We start from the raw sequence: 14,834 nt of genomic DNA, 5'->3' as shown, positions 1-14,834 counted from the left end.
AACTACCTAGGATTATATCTGGAATAGTCCAGGTTTTAGGTTTCAAATCCAGACCAACTATCTCACCAAGCATTCTGGTTTGTGATCAAGATGGGTCTCACAAAAATTATGATCTTGCTCTTTAAGTCCTTCTTCATGCTTTGGAGCTATTATTTACTACCTACATTCTTAATTATTATTTACTGATACTCAGAGTTTTGTTTTTCTCCCTTTCCTTGAAGATCTTGATTCTGTAACACACACGAGAAACAAAACAAACAAAATGGCCAGGCTTTTTGAAAATGTGAAGTTTCATCATCATGCTTATTCAGAGTCAGAAGAACTTTAATCAAAGGTGCTTGAGTCAGTTTTACCTCTCAGATACTGCTCGAAACAAATCAACACTCATGAAAGCATTTCTATCAATTCACTGGCCAGTTTCTGTGTTAGCTTTCAAAACCAAGTCAGAAAAAAAATCCTTATTTTTGAAGATGCGACTGTTTAACCTGCCTCACATACACATCTGATTCATTATATCCAAATTGACACAAGTCGTTAAAACTTGCAAAATCACAGAAAATTACATAAATGGTTCATCACCTTACAAACCTTTAGTACTACACCCATAAATACAGTGCTTCATTAGTAAGACACTGAGTTGGATCAATGCTGGCTCCTCCTGACAGTTCTGCTACATACCTGTCTCATTTTGTTAGTTTAATGAACTTGTTTCCAGCTCAGTCCCACAAGTATAGTGTGGTCTCTGCTTCAAAAAAAAAAAAAAAAAAAGAAATTAACAATATGATTCAGTTGATACATATTTTAGACCCACTCATCTGTGCAATACTTAGTGACTTCTTTTGGCCAGGGATCAGCAATGAGCAGCAGTGTGAAGCAACTTTTTCTGCTGCAATGATTTTCCCTTGTGAAAACTGGAAACAAATTTAAAAATCAGCTTGGTTTCATTAGTTAAAAAAGTTCTTTGAAAAATATTCATCATGTTCATCAGCTATTCCCTGGGCAGGGACATATATGCTGTACCCCTGAAAAACAACTAGGACAGGCCAGTGATACACTGGTATGTCTGGCCCCATTGTTTTCTGGGGCCCCAGAATGAAAGATTTTTCTTCTGAGTGCAGACTGATAACATCATTGGAGTCATAAGTCTACAAATAAGAGGTGAACTTGGCAACATCAACACTGAAACCATAGAGTAAAATTTATGTTTATTGTACGTTGTTCAGAGAGCTGAGCACGTTGGCACCAATCCAGCAAAGCACTTAGAGCACGGCTGGGACTCCTGACGTGCCAACAGCTCAACCCAGCTCCCAGGGCTTTGCTGAATTGGGCCTGAGAACAGAGCACCCCACTGGGCAGAACCCATGCCAGACAACTGTAGCAGGGGCCTGGTCTTACCATCTTTGTGCTTACTGCTATTTGTTGACAGCAAGGACAGTGGATATCCACTCACAGGGACCCATGGTATACCAGGAAAACGTCAATGAAATCCTATCAAGGGAACTTCATCCAAGTTAATGAACGTTTTGCTGTTGCTTTCAACACAGATTTCATTTCATTTAGTCCCCCTGTCTCAGTTCTTTTAGGATTATTATAATTATTATTAGTCTTCCTTTTTTATTTAAAGCATTTTTCCAATTGCATTGATCAATAATTGCATAGCAGGACTTTGGCCACCAAAAGAAGAAATGTTGGTCCCTGAATCACATAAACCAACTGCCTTTGAAACTTCATTAGCAGCTTGTCTGGTTGGTTTTGTTGGTAATGGGCTTGTACTGCATTGGTGAGAATAAAAAAAAACAACGTTTGAATACTCAGCAGCTTGAACTATTAACTTTTTTACAGGCATAGTTATGAGATGCTGGAAGATCTTTTCTCCATGCTGATATCACACTGACCAGAGCGAAGCAAGCACCTGGATGTATTGCTTGCTTCTTTAAGGTTTTGAGTAGTAACAACCTATCTCCAGGTTTGACTATGCTGAAAGATTTGAAAGTTTTAATCCCTTCAAAACAATTTCCAGCTTTCATCTAAGAGCATGGATACGTTTTAGTCTAAGACCATTTGGAAGGATGCTTACTAATGGTGAAAGTAATAACATATTTACCTACTATTTTATCAACCTGTGCTTGGGCTTATGTGCCTTAGGAGAATGACCTGATGACCTCAGAACAGAGGACCCACATTATTCAGCCTGAAATTTCTAAAGCCCTGAGGGAAACTCCTCAAAACAGAGGCAAGAAAAATCCACCCATTAATTCTTTCCCACTCACATTTCATGGTTTACTATTTTTTTAAATTTAGAACATTCGTCAAATCTTTGACATTTAAAACCAAGCAAGACAAACAGGTTAAGATTCCAAGCTAAAACCCCTGTCTAATAGCAGCACACTTTCTCATCTTGACCCTGATAACTTGCTAGTAATACACCACAAGAGAAATGCAAAGGAATGATAATCGGAAAATAAAGGATCATGGGAAACAGTAAATTTCCTAACAGCAGTGAAACAACAAACAGGATTCGTTTCCTTCAGATAATGCTTCCCTAGGAACTCATACAAAACAGTAATACTTTTAGTATAGTTTTAAAGATAAAATTCTATCAAAAATAACTCTGAGTATAGTCAATGTCTCCAACCTTCTTCTTTAAGGTCTCCCTCTGTTCTTGTGTGATTTTTTTTTCTGCTGTACTCAAATATACATAAATCAAGGATTTAATCTGAAAGCCTGTTATTTTTGCAGTGATTTGCTCTCTTGGTTTCCCTCCTACATATTAGCCTGCCTCTTCATCATGAAATCATTGTTAATTTTCCTTCCACTTCTGTTTTTCAAAAGGTTTTCCTCTAATTCCACTATTTTTCAATAGATGAGATTCCCACCCCCAATCTTGCAACCAATCATTTAAAAACTGACTTGTCAGTCCTCACATAGCTCTATTCATTTCAGCCTGGGCCATTAAGATCCTTATGTAGATATTAGCCATTAAAAAAAACCCAAACAACAACAACAAAGGAACAAAAAAAAAACTGGTAGCACAAGAAATGACAAATCAGGGTTGGGTATCAAATCTGCAGCTGGTATACACTGACTCTCCTTAAGCAAGTTTACTATAATACCATCAAGCGGATCTGCACCCTGTTCTCTACTTCAGTGATTTCCCTTCATCCATATCTCTAAAGGCATAAGTAACCATGAAGTTTAAAGGATTCTGCCCCTTTTTTCTTGCCTTGTTAAGTGTAACTTTCAAATGAAACCAATATGTGGACCAATAGAAGACAGAATGATTTTCCATTTTTTCCCTCAACCCTGCATCCCGCTCCTGTCATCCTCACACCTTTCCCCCAGCCCTACATAAACAGGAGAAGAGCTATGAGATAGACAGCCCCAAAAATGATTTCTAGAAGAAACTCCTCCCTATCAAATTGAAATACTAAGAAAAAAACACTTCCATCCTTTAAAGGTAATGATGCTAGGAGGGAATTCTTCCTTTTATCATTTTTCAGTAGGGCTGAGTACTTGCATATGATTTGCAGAATTCCCCTCACCTTCCAAACACAGACATGGGATATAAATTCATATCTTTCTGTCACCATGAGATAGCTTATTGCCAGATGCTTCACAAAGTCCACGGCCATATCTCTAAACAGCCTCTATATGAAAATGAAGTTCTAATTCACCTAGTGACACTTCCTACTCCAACACTGTGATTTATTTATTTTCTTTAACCTTGGGCTAATAATAAAATGCAAATAGAAGTTATTTGTGAAAATACAATTGCTCAGTTGTAGTTCTACCCCTACAACACATGTTGTAGGTGTAGTATGGAAAGAACACAGAATGTTGTACCTTATTCAGTGCAGCTAAGAAAAACGGTAGAGAACTTCAGCCTAGAGGAAAGGAAGCCTTGATGGCTTCCATTACTCTGCCAGTTGTTTCCAGCACTGCTGAAGTTAATTGTCACACATCTTCATCTATGAAAAGAAGCAAAATCAAAGACAGAGAGGCTCACAAAGAGGAGAAAAGCACCTAAATTATATATACCGCATGGCTGTACATCAGCCTTCCCTTCTGTTTCCTACAGACTTATTTCCACCATCTGATAGGTCACAGCCAGGTTACACACAGTGTGAAGAGGCAGGGCTTCTTCTCTTGACTCAGAACCTTAGCTGAATGTAGTCTTAATTTAGTAATTCCAATTTTTTTTTTTAAAGAGCTCATGGTATATGGTAAACTGTAACTTTAATTTCCTCCAATAAAAAATGTAAAAGCTTATTAAAAAATTCTCATTCCGCTCCAGAGCCCTGAAACTAAATCATTGATTTCATAATCTTTAAATTTTAATTAAAACTAAACTCTCGCAAAACAAATTAGAAATACATAAATATCATGTGTTAAGAATACCAAAGGATTGTTCTGACAAGGTACAGTGTCAGTCCCCCTGTCTCTGTGGATGCAGCATGGTACATAAATGTGTTTTGAGGCTTCCTCAGTCCCAGCTTCAGTTCATGATCAAAGGAGCCTGTCAAGTAAATGTCACAAAATTGTCAGTGCATTAAAAATGAACATAACTTTTTTTATTTTTTTTTTTTTAATTGGCTGAGGTTATTACCATCAGAAACTACTAAATGTCCCAGAATCCACCAGAGAACGCACTTGAACAAGAATGCCCTGTTACCCTGCGCTCAGCATGTTCCCTGTGACTGGCTTTCCCGGGGAGGACAATGCCCCACAGGGTGTTCCACCAGCCTCCACAACGACAAATGCCAGGAGAGTCTGCCATGGCAATAATGAAAGTACTTTTTTCCTTCACAGTCCATTCGTCAAGTTTTCATTCTTATTTATTTGACACGGGAAAAAAAAACAAACTAACCTTGAAGATTATTTTAAGTGTAAAATGTTTCCACCGGCATTTGTATTTCTCAACCTTTTGCACTCGGAGTGATAACAGTTCTTGAACTGTTTTACAGAATTACAGAGAAAAACATTAGAAAATTTGTAAACGTTAACTTAAAAATAGGAGAAAACTTGCAGAAGACTGAAGGTTCAGTGAAAACTGGCACTGCAAACCGTTACACACCTGGAATACAGAGCTTTGTGCAGATGAGAAGCCTGAATTATCTTAATGAATTTCTCTCTGGCAGGAAAAATCAAGCACCAGCTAATATACTTTTTGCAGAACTAGGTTTGCTGATTAGCAAAAGATGGGCAAGATAAGAAACCCTTACAAGTTTGAACTCTGGAACTGATGTTTTGCATTTATTGCCTTGGTTTCCTATGTTGCCAAAGTCTGGATACAAACAAAAGATATTTTGTGTGAAGCTTTAGCTGTAAAGTTGCAGAATACAGTAATTGTGAACAAAATAAGTATGTGTGCAACAGAAAACATCCCAAGGAAATCCTCCTTTTATTATTAGAAAAAACTCTTAATTTTTAGGATCTTCTTTTAGCTGCTGAAACATTTCCTAATTTCTATAGGGAGAGCTTGTTCCACTCACTCCCCACTCTTTATTTGGGAGAATTAACTTAGTGCTGATTATTTTTAAAATATTTTAAAATGCTTTAGCAAAAAGCCTCTCAAATTATTTCCAAGACTAAACTAGGGTGAAATACTGTTTTAAACACACAACCAATTCCATAGGCAGTGTCTTGACAAGCTTTAGCATTTCCAGTTGAGAAGTGCAGACCTGAAGCTCACTCGGGATTGTCTCTCACTACGAGGACTCATCTTCTGCTGGATAGGGGAAAAAAAGCAAATGCTAAAGCCATGCTAAGACTTTGATCACACTTTACATATGCTCAGCATTTTGGCAGATGATTTCTCTAAAGAGCCCATCTGCACTGACCTGCTCCTGAACGGGACTGCGTGGACTGTGTGGAATTTCAACAGTAGCTGCGGCAGCTAGATGCCACTGTGGTACAAAGCACTGGAACTGAAAGCAGAGATCCTTTTTGCTTCTATCCTCGCTGTCTGCCAGGCATGCAGGAGGAAGCTGGAAGCAGTCAAACTTACACACAGATGGGACCAGGAGCTGGACAGGTTCAGAAGGCTTAGTGCAGGGAAAGACCAGGATTAGGGAGGGGACCACGCTGTGAAGGAATGAGAGAAGGAACTGGGCTCAAGAAAATACTGAAAAAATTATCTAGGACTATAATTCTATAAATTAGAAAATAAAGTGAGCAGGAGCAGTGGCTCGAGATATTGTCATTTCACATTGCAAAGTGTACAGGCAGAAAAGGAAAGAGAAATCAGGTCTGAGTCCAACATTCTTATTTCTCTACAGCTCAGAATAGAAACTGAGAAATCTGGTGTCAAATATTTGTCTCCTGACAGTTTGCCACCTTAATGACAGAGAGATACATCCTGTAGATCTTGATTAGACACAATCGTTCTACTGAATATTTGAATTTTCAAAAACTGAATGAAGAATGGGAGTTTGAAAAGAAAAAGCAAGCCAAACCTAAGGATCCTGGTTGTTCTCATAATGTGCCTGTAAAAAGTAATTCTTTCACTTAAATTGTTCTCTTTTTGTTTCAAAGAAGCATTCATATCATGTGCAATGTTTCACATGATTATTTAAATGAACAATAAAAGTCTTGAGCCTGATATGATAAAGTTTTGAGTAGCTTATTCTGCATGTGGGGAGCAACAAAGAAATAAATTGTACAACACAACTTATTTCTGTGAAACACAAATTTGTATCATAAAGATGGCTGAAAAGAATCCGAGAAGCTCCTTTTACTCTATGCAAAAAAATGTTAATGTCTGATAAATGTGTCCCTGAAGGGAAATAAAACATCTTGCCTTAGAGCTGCTGCCATAGCCTGAACTTCTTGGAAATACTATTTGTTGGAGGGAGAGAGCTCTAGTTGCTTTGTAAAGCTAAGCCACTCAGCACTAGTACTCCTCCATTTGTCCTTGACAGCTCTATTTTTTTCATGACACTTATTTAAAGTAGATTTAAAAGTTTTGATGTTTTGATCCTTATTACTGCAGATCTGTAAAAATGACAAAAATATCACAATATAAATTACCAGAAACTGAAGAGATGGAGTCTGATGATGTCTGGTGAATTTAAATTTTTAGCACTGCTCTGAAAATGTGGAAGATCCATTTGGTGAGTCCTCCCTTCAACACAAGTAATTGTACAGATGGGGCCACGAAAGTTCTATTGAGAACTGATGGGGACTTTATCTGGAGGAGAAAAAACCATATACATAAAATATACATACATAAATAGGAAAGTTATGCTTAACCTTTCCTTTATCTCCCTCCCCCTTTGGGTTTAATATATCCTCTCCACTTCTTGCAGTTTCACAGCACCTAAACTTCCCCCCATATTAGCTTTCTTCACATATTTCAAGAAAAGAAGCAGCACCAGAGCTGAACCAGAGTGGCCTTCTGACACATGGTTTGTTATCCTTCACCAGGTGGGAGACAGACTCCTGCTCTGCCACAGGATTAATGCCTCCACCCCTTCACCAGCAGCTCCAGCTGCTTGCTCCTTACCTTTTGCATGCAGAGTGCTGCCCAGTTAGCAGCATCATGGAAGAAGGGGTGGTTGAGCCCTTAAAATTTCTGGCTGCACACAAAAGAAGAGAATCACCACACACAGAGTACAGAAGACAGAGCACCTGACCCTTGAGGTGCAGGAGAACAAGATTCAGTTCCCTGCTGCAGCTCCTGCAATGTGGGGATCATGAACTTCCCGCATCTTGGACAAACCCAGGAAAGCTTGCTGATCAGCACTCTGCTCTCTGACCTGGTATAGTCCCTCAGAAACAAGGTTGACCAGCAGGAGATTTCTGCTGGAAAAACACTGTCAAACATACCTTAAGGTGAAGGAACTGCATCTGGGGTTTTTAGGTTTGTTTCAGGGATTTCTTGCTGCAGAACATGCTATGCCATCCACATTAGACAGCTCCTGGTTATTAATGCATTGCGGAGACCTTGAAATCTCAATCTGATATATGGCTACTTCGGTCTGTGCTTCTTCCTACCCCATTATAAACTTGACCTTAATTAACCCTCTTAGTGAAATGGAGTTAGTTGATTCTCAAGGACAGTCTCATTGAAAAACAATGTTGCAATATCACTCAAAAGCTAAAGTAAGGCTGCTTTACAAAGGGATTTGTACTAATAATCCTTGAATATTAACAGCTTCATATGCTATGTGGTTTATATAAACTTATCTGTATAAGCTAGGGTTGAGCTCTGTCTTTCTCAAACTTTAGAAAAGTCTACATTTCCTTTGGTGAAAACTATTTCTCTTTGGCAATACCTACACTGATTTTGTAAAGAAAAAAACCAATAAAATTATTAAATGCAGATTTAAAATCAAATACAGCAGCTTAATTTAACTGGCTATAAATAAAAAACACTCCCTTGTCAAACCAGGATATCCAGTAACTTCTACTGTGACTTACTAATGGAAATGTTTGTTCCCTCCCACTTCCTGTAGTTTTATTGAGAACAAATACATGGGGAAGACCCTTAGGCTGGAAAATTTAATTTTAAAAACTTCTGTGGAAGAGTTGGGTGTGCCAATTATAGCTGCTCTGCATCATTTGAAGTTCTTGGAATACACTGGGTGCTGATGGTGAGAAGGGTCTGCATTAGCATCCTATCTGTATGCTACAAATAGGACATAAGATAACAGCTACCGATCTTTTACAATTCACTTTAAAGACAGCATATTCTTTCTTATGGAAATAGCTGAGACCACTCAGAGCTAAATTGCTTTCTTTGTCGGGAGTTTAAAAGTATAGGCTTCAGAGCTGATGGTCACACATCTTTTTGACCTCACACATCTCTATGCCAGTCCTCACTTTCAAGAGCTATAACAAGCTGTAATTATTTCTCAGACTATTTAGAGGCTGAACAAAGATTACGAGTTAGTTTAACAATGAAAATATTCATACAGAGCATGTAAGTAGCTGAAGTTATAAAAGAATCCAGCTGATATTTTCTGAATGGTATTTGAACATTAATGTTTTTATCCCCATAAATTGCAAACTAACTGTTTTATGGATGTACAGTACATTTATTACTTTGAATGAAGTACGTTTTATCCTCTTGATTCTGAATAACAGTGTGCATATATAGCACTAATGACAATGAAGAAAATTTAAGACATTTGCGTACCAGTGAATCAAAAATAAAAGCTATTATTTACCAGTGGGTTACTGTGCAAGCATTTCTCAGTAGTTGGTACTGTATTTGAGATTTGCAGAACCTTACATTTTCACCCAGGTCTAGAGTATTTCTCATTCCACTTATTTTTCTACTACTGTGCTGAAGTATTTAAATAAAAATCTAGATGTTTAAATATTGTGTCCACTACTAAGCAAGTGCTAGCATGGGTTAGCTCATGCTCAGTGGGTGATGAGGGAAGTGCATCCCCAGATGATTCAGAGGGTGATGTTTTGTATTAGAAGTTTCTAGTCTTCCACCAAAGTCCAGTGCTGGGGGAGGATGGTCAATACTCTACATTAAGGGGGAGCTCAGAGCATACAACCAGTCTTCCTGCCAGTGTTCCTGACTGCTCATTGCATGGTCTGGCAAATCTGGTTCATAATCATCCAAAACTCTCACCTGCCCTTTTGCAGAGACTCCTTTCCCTTATGGATACAGTAGAGAGAAAGAAAATTCTTGTCACCTTTTTGTGTAAGATTCAGCAGAGTAGTGAGAGCCTTTTGCTCTGCAGTGTGCCCAGGGACCACCAGCAACAGCAAGTCCCTGTTCCCTTCACCAGTATTATCCTGTCATTGCAGTGTTCAGTTGTTGAAAATCATGATATTGGAGGTTTCTCTTATATGCCTACTAACATAAACTAACTTACTTGAAAATTATTAGACATTAGATAATAACTTGCTGATATAACTGCATTAACAAAGACAGAATAATGCGTTGCTGAAAGGGGAACAACTCTAAAACATAAAGCTAAATGGTGAAATTAGCTTACAGTCAGATGCTAGACATGTTTACAAGCATCACTGTGACTACCTGTCACTATAAAATTAGTAATTCTTTGCCCAAGCCATGCAGCCATGTTAGCACAAAATTTGAATAATTTCTCTCTTACCACAGCCGCACATTATGACTACAACACACAATTTCAATTAGAGAAATGTACCTGTTCCTTTTTGTCTCTCTTGAAACTCTTCCATATTTTATGTGTTCACAGTAGCCTGGTAAAATTATTTAGGATAAAGTAATAATTTTATTATTTATAAGTCTTTTTATAGAGACTTATTGAATGAAATTGTTTTGGTCATAACAAAAAGTCTTCTTGAATACTCTTCTGACCACCTATTCTTATTAACAGTAGTTTACGGGCCTGTCACGTATTTGATTTTTTAAATACAGTAGGAGAGGATAGATTCAAGGCATGCTTTACCTTAACTAGTGTGCATCTGGAAACAAAGAAAAACTAAAAAAAAACAGAACCAAATAAAAATTCCCCAAAGCCAAATCAATTCATTGTTAAAAGGATTCAGTATGGTGAGCATTGAAAATGTATTCTATACCATTTGTTCCCTTCTCTACCATTTCCTTCATCAGGTTTCAACCTGGGACATCATCTATTTCCCTTTTGTATATATTTATATACAGTAAAGGCCAAATTAATCCACAACTGAGTGTTATGAAGCTGGGGACTACGAATCTGAGCAGTTTATGTATCCAAGTAGTTTATGTATGCAACTCCAGATTTATCATCTTTAAAGTCTTTATTTGCAATTCTGGCATAGACAGAGAATATCTTCTCTTTCTCCTATGACATATAACCTTTAGGATATAGGACTCGGTTTTTCAAATATGTCAAAGTGTTTAGCAATGCTTAAAAAGATAATATTTGTCGATGTGGAATGTGAAACTTTTTGATTGATGGCATTTTTCTGGAATATTTAACCAAAACAGCAAAGCCTAACACAGCTGGAAATGATCTGATGGTTAGCTTTTGTTTTTCCTCTAGCATCATATAAAGTATATAAACTAATTCTATTCACATTCTCAGATAACCTAATGTAAATAAATTCAAGAAAATATTTACTTTTTCTGTTTACTTTGTATAAATTATAATAGAAAAAATCTGCTTTAAAATCAAAATGCTGAAATATACAATAAGTGTGGGCAAGTAGCTGAGTGTGTCTCTTCCATTTTTGCTATTCTAAGTTGGAAGAACTTGACAATTTTCCTCAGGTAACAAAGTTATGACATGATTTATTTTAACCCAAATCTATTTATTTTTATGTGTTTGTAGCTAAGAAAACATTTTTTTTCCCAATTCTAATCTCTGTAAGAATTCTGTGTGATCTATCCAGCATTAAATATACATTTATTGCATCCAAAAAGTGATACAGTTCCCTTTTCAGAAAAATCTGAACATGTAGAGGCTGGCAGACTGAAAGGAACATTTACAAATGAGAAGTCTATGCTATGTTTCTGGGTTTTTTTAGTAGGAAAAAGAGCAACTCCCTGAAAATTAACCAAATACAAGAGCATCTAACTTGCTAAAGGTACAGGAATTTCAGCTGGTAGTTCCTGAATGATACCTGACCATTAATTTTTTAGCTTAAAGGTGATCAACTAAACATTTTACAAATGGAGAGTACATTTATCATCCTGCACATGGTGAAGAATTTCCCTTGAATAAATATGACCAGGGAAACAAATGAGGCAAATATTAATTCATTTAACAGCATTAGAAGGACAGGCAGCACATGCAAAAACTTCAGTGGGAATGAGTCTATCCTTCAGAAGGCACCTCAAGAGGAAAGAGAAAATAGGAGTGACTTCTATCAATACAATTCAACATCCCCTCACTTGCCCTCTCAAGCCGCCTGTTTAATGAAGCCCACTGTAATCTGAGAATGAGGACCTACCCCATATATCCTGTAGATGAGGGTTTGTATGTATATACACACACTAGAATGTTTTATTCTAAAGAAATCTGAATTTCTGTCTTCATTCAAGGAAGCCTTCCCCATGATCCCAATACTTACTTTATTTTTGAGTAAGTGTTGTAGATACAGATATGTAGAAGGCAAAGAATAAGTCTCATGTTTTCAGACCCATTACTATAATCATGTCAGACAGTGCATAAATTTCAGACAATGCATATTAATCCATTATTAGACTAGGAATTGCATTATTAATTAGGATTTTCTTCTTGTTAAATAATACACTTCCATCTGTGATACACGGCCACCTAGTGACTAATTTAAATTGATTGAAACATTTATGTGATACATAATGTTAATTACATTTCACCTTCACCACTTTAACATATTCTGAAACAACTGTCATGGATGCAGCACTAACTTGTAACTGGTGGCAGTGAAATGTGTTGCTTTGATAAAGACTTGGTGAAAACTGTGCTTATAATCATATTAAAACAGTATTTTAAAAGAGTCAAAGACAGCTCTACCATTTTTAAACAGATGTGCATGCATTCTTATTTGGAAAACAAAACTAAAAAATCACTTAGCATACTTAATGGGGGACATGTTTGGCATGCTTTTTTTATTTAAATAAATCTAAGTTTAAAGTACCTCCTTTTTTTTAATTGAAACTAAAACCATTTCTCACTAATATATAAACCACTCTGATTGACTTCAGCTGAAATCAAGCAGTTTTCAGAGTTTGAGAAGCTAGTTCCATTTGTTTTGGCTTCCATGAGGTTAGGTAAAATGTAGCTGATTATTTTTACATTCCTTCAATTCCAGGTTTTATTCAGAACTACAAATACTTACTCATGCACATTCCTAATCTTGACACTGCCATTTCATGTGGGGTTTTTTTTGACACCTTGTACCACATTTTCAAAAATGAAAAAAACAAGTTATTATATCCATACTGAATGCTCATAGATCTCTATTCAAACATGGAGATTAAAATCCAGACAGTTGCCTGCTTATTTTGAATTCCATCATCTTAATTATAGATGCACATTGCTAGCAAATTTTGTTTACTCATAGCATTTCTTCATAGTGTGTTGTAAAATGCATGCAACCACTAGTAACCATCGTGAGTGAAATATGCAACAGAAATGAGAAACTTATTTATTGCCTTGCTCTAACTGATTTTCTTGCTGTAATTCCCCTGGTCTCATTAGATTCAAGAACTTCACATTTGTACTTGCTACTGAACACGAACCAGAGAGGACAGGTGATCTCTTGGACTCCTGCTTCCAATAAAATAACCTCACAGCAGCAAAATATGAAGAAGGAATAGTATCCAAGGGTTCCAGGTTGAGAGGATGAAGAAGGAAGATTGAATAAATGCACAGTCCCGACAGTTCTTTATTCGTTCCTGACAGTTCATGGCATTTGAAGGCTTCTGTATCATTAGTCATGACACAGCACACTTCCCCTCTCTCTTGAGCTTTCCATACATTTTCAAGCTTCTTTCTCTTGTAAAGTTTAAATGTACAATTGTTTTAGCATGCTTTTTAGGGTTTTAAATTAAGCTTGAGGTTTGTTTTCTCTCATTGTGATGTCAGTTTATATTTCCAGGCTGGTAATGAATGAAACTTTGACAGAGTGTAAGACACTCTTTAAATTTTCTACTACAGAGTGAAAGATTATTTTCACTATATAACAAATTTTCATTGGAGATACATTCTGTAACATTACCTTGCCTCTATTCGTAATTACAGTTAAAAAAAATTCTGGTGAGGACAAAAACAAACAGCACCTTCCCCCTCGCTAATTATATTTGACCTTTACTTGCCGTGCACTTTGCAGAATAAAAGTGTTGAAAGTAGTGTGAGTAATCTCAGATGATAGGTGTTGTTCAACAGAGAAAATACCTCAGAAGTTGCAAGTGGTAACAATAGAAAGTGGTGTTTCCTATCACACTGCCTGTATCAAATATTATTTGACCACTCTGAATCTCTGCTAAGCTGGGACCAATTATTGGGGTATTTCTGTATTATTGCTGCATTCCTATTCCGACCCCTACACCTGTAACCAGCCAAGGAACATCAGCGCTGACCACAATTCATTCCTTCTCCCTTGTAAAACAAAATGACCTGAAAACTTGTCTTCTTATCCAACTAGTTTGAATTATAGAATTACAGAATGGCTTGGGTTGGAAGGCACCCTAAATATCATCTAGTTCCAAACCCTCTGCTGTGGGCAAAGCCATCTTTCGCTAGGCCTGGTTGCTCAGAGCGCCATCCAACGTGACCTTGAAGACCTGCATAGTTACAAGGAGCCAGTACAGTACAAAAGCAGAAAACTGGGAGGCAGAAAATTGTTTTTCCTAAAAGAATAGTAACAGAAACAAGAAATTTCAGTTCCTCCTCAATGCATGACTAATGCACTAAGTGATTCTTATTTTCTGACTGGATCTTTCATAACTCATATTATTAGACCAATTATTAATCCACCCAGCTTGCTACAGCCAGGGATAAAAAGGGGAAACTAGCTTCATTCTTGGCTGGTCATGTTTGAAGAGGTGATGGTCCTGCCCTCTCTGTAAAGGAGAGAGAATGATAATAAGCCTCCCTTGATGTAAGGCTCCACAAGCATCATAAATCCAGCCAGCAGATGAAATAATTTAGAGCATTCTTGTATACAATTTACAGCAAAACTTCCTCAGATCTGATTTGCATTAACAATGTATTTTTAAACACATGTGGTTGATACAGACAATACTTACTGGCAATACAGAGACTGCTGGAGGAAACTAGCCATAATATCTTCTCTTTTGATAAAAGGATGTCAGAGTTTAACAAATCAGATTATCAGGAACTTGAGTCATTTTCTGGTCAGAAGTCTTTTTGATAATCATTTGAACAAATCTGTAGATGAAAACAGACTTTTTGGTCAAC

At 37.0% G+C, this 14,834-nt stretch overlaps 1 long non-coding RNA gene across 2 annotated transcripts; it reads right to left on the bottom strand.

Moving 5' to 3' along the window:
* Positions 1-359: 359 nt before the first annotated feature.
* On the bottom strand, positions 360-7,185 carry LOC135413818 (uncharacterized). Of its 2 annotated transcripts, none has more exons than XR_010430401.1 (3): positions 7,030-7,185; positions 3,844-3,968; positions 360-745 (listed from the first exon to the last, which is right to left on the bottom strand). It is a non-coding gene; the product is annotated as an uncharacterized LOC135413818 (long non-coding RNA). The 2 variants fall into 2 exon arrangements; XR_010430402.1 differs by having other exon boundaries at positions 360-742.
* Between the last annotated feature and the right edge of the window lie 7,649 nt (positions 7,186-14,834).

Source organism: Pseudopipra pipra, chromosome 4 (genome assembly GCF_036250125.1).
Source record: "Pseudopipra pipra isolate bDixPip1 chromosome 4, bDixPip1.hap1, whole genome shotgun sequence".
Classification (NCBI taxonomy): Eukaryota; Metazoa; Chordata; class Aves; order Passeriformes; family Pipridae; genus Pseudopipra; species Pseudopipra pipra.
The sequence above is the reverse complement of the archived record's forward strand: the minus strand, read 5'-3'. Positions and strand labels throughout refer to the sequence as shown.